Source organism: Muntiacus reevesi, chromosome 6 (assembly GCF_963930625.1).
Source record: "Muntiacus reevesi chromosome 6, mMunRee1.1, whole genome shotgun sequence".
In the NCBI taxonomy this organism is placed as follows: domain Eukaryota; kingdom Metazoa; phylum Chordata; class Mammalia; order Artiodactyla; family Cervidae; genus Muntiacus; species Muntiacus reevesi.
In genome coordinates, this window is record NC_089254.1 from 100,228,743 (window position 1) to 100,230,846 (window position 2,104).

Below are 2,104 nucleotides of genomic sequence, written 5' to 3' on the forward strand. Positions count from 1 at the left end.
AAAAAGCATTCAAGAGAATTAAAAAAAAAAAAACAAAACCACAAAGCTAAAGGTGTCATACTGTCTGACTTCAGTTAATATTATTAATACAGAGCTATAATAATCAAAACAGAATGGTATTGCCACAAAAATGGACATACACTTGAGAGTCTAGAAATAAACCCACAAAAACATGGTCAGTGAAACTATGACAAAGAATTCAAGAATATACAGTTTAGAAAAGATTGTCTTCAATAAGTAGTACTGGTAAAACTGGACAGCTACATAAAAGTATGAAATTAGAACGTTTTCAGACCCCACACACTTATATAAACTCAAAATGGATTCAAGACTGACATGCAGGCCAGGAACAATAAAACTCCTAGAAGAAAAAACAGTCAGAACACTCTTTGACATCTATTGTAGCAATGTATATTCAGATCTGTCTCACTGGGGAAAGAAAGCAAAAATAAACAAATGCAATTGAATTAACCCTAAAATCTTACAGCAAAAACAAACTAAAGAGAACCGCTGATGAAAGAAAAAGATAACGTGCTGAATGGAAGAAAATATATGCAAACAAAATAATCAGTAAACCATTAATATTCAAAATATATAAACACTTCAGGAAACTCAATATGAAAAACACAAACAACACAATTTTAAAAATGGGCAGAAGATGCTAGCTACCTTCTCGTCTCCTGTGCCTGACCCGTCCCGGGACCCGTGATGCCAAGGCAGCTTCAAGGAGCGATGAACGGTCGGGGTTGAGCCCCAAGTGAGTTGAGGACTCACGCTCTTCTGGCCCTATCCCCCGGGCCCGCCCCACTTGAAGAAATGAGTGGTGGATTGGCCCCAAGTAAAAGCACAGTGTATGTATCCAATCTGCCCTTTTCCCTGACCAACAATGACTTATATCGGATATTTTCCAAGTATGGCAAAGTTGTAAAGGTTACTATAATGAAAGATAAAGATACCAGGAGGAGTAAAGGGGTTGCATTTATTTTATTTTTGGATAAAGACTCTGCACAAAACTGTACCAGGGCAATAAACAACAAACAGTCATTTGGTAGAGTGATAAAAGCAAGCATTGCTATTGACAATGGAAGAGCAGCTGAGTTCATCCGAAGACAAAACTACTTTGCTAAATCTAAGTGTTATGAATGTGGGGAAAGTGGACACTTAAGTTATGCCTGTCCTAAAAATATGCTTGGAATACATGAACCTCCAAAGAAAGAGAAAAAGAAAAAAAAAGAAAAGAAAATTCCTGAGCCAGAAGAAGAAATTGAAGAAGTAGAAGAAAGTGAAGATGAAGAGAAAGATCCTGCTCTTGACAGCCTCAGTCAGGCTATAGCTTTCCAGCAAGCCAAAACTGAAGAAGAACAAAAAAAATGGAAACCCAGTTTAGGAGGTTCTTCAATATCAGATGATTCAAGACTCCCAAAGATAAAGAAAAGCACATACTTCAGTGATGAGGAGGAACTTAGTGATGAAAAAAATATATATATTATGTAAATATCATTAAAAATTTTTTTAAGTCTGGGAGTACCAAGTTCCCTTGGGATTAAAAATTACTTTTAGAATTTGAACATAAGAACACTTAGTACCAAATACTTTTTTACTTTAGATAGTTGATAGGAAATGGTAATTTTATAGTATCATGTTTATCTTGCATCAAGATTTGCTAATAATCATTAATCTTTAAAACAGTTCATTTGAATAAAAAAGAAAATGTAATGCTATCATAACAATGCTATCCCAAGAAGAAAGTGAAAGTCACTCAGTCATGTCTGACTCTTTGTGACCCCATGGACTATACAGTTCACAGAATTCTTCAGGCCAGAAATACTGGAGTGGGTGGCTTTTCCCTTCTCCAAGGGATCTTCCCAACCCAGGGATCGAACCCAGGTCTCCCGTGTTGCAGGCGTATTCTTTACCAGCTGAGCCAGAAAGGTAGATAGTAAAAAGATTTGAGAAGTTCATTATAAAAGTTTATTCATGATTGGCTTATATAAGAACTTTTGAAAAAAATTTCCTCTTTAAAATAAACAAATAAACAATAAATAAATAAATAAAAATGGGCAGAAGATCTTTCATCTCTTTGCTTGACTGCCTTGCAAATAAA

General features: G+C 35.4%; 1 pseudogene; it reads left to right on the plus strand.

Moving 5' to 3' along the window:
- Positions 1-668: 668 nt before the first annotated feature.
- Positions 669-1,581, plus strand: LOC136170776 (zinc finger CCHC-type and RNA-binding motif-containing protein 1 pseudogene; annotated as a pseudogene).
- The last annotated feature ends 523 nt before the right edge of the window (positions 1,582-2,104 follow it).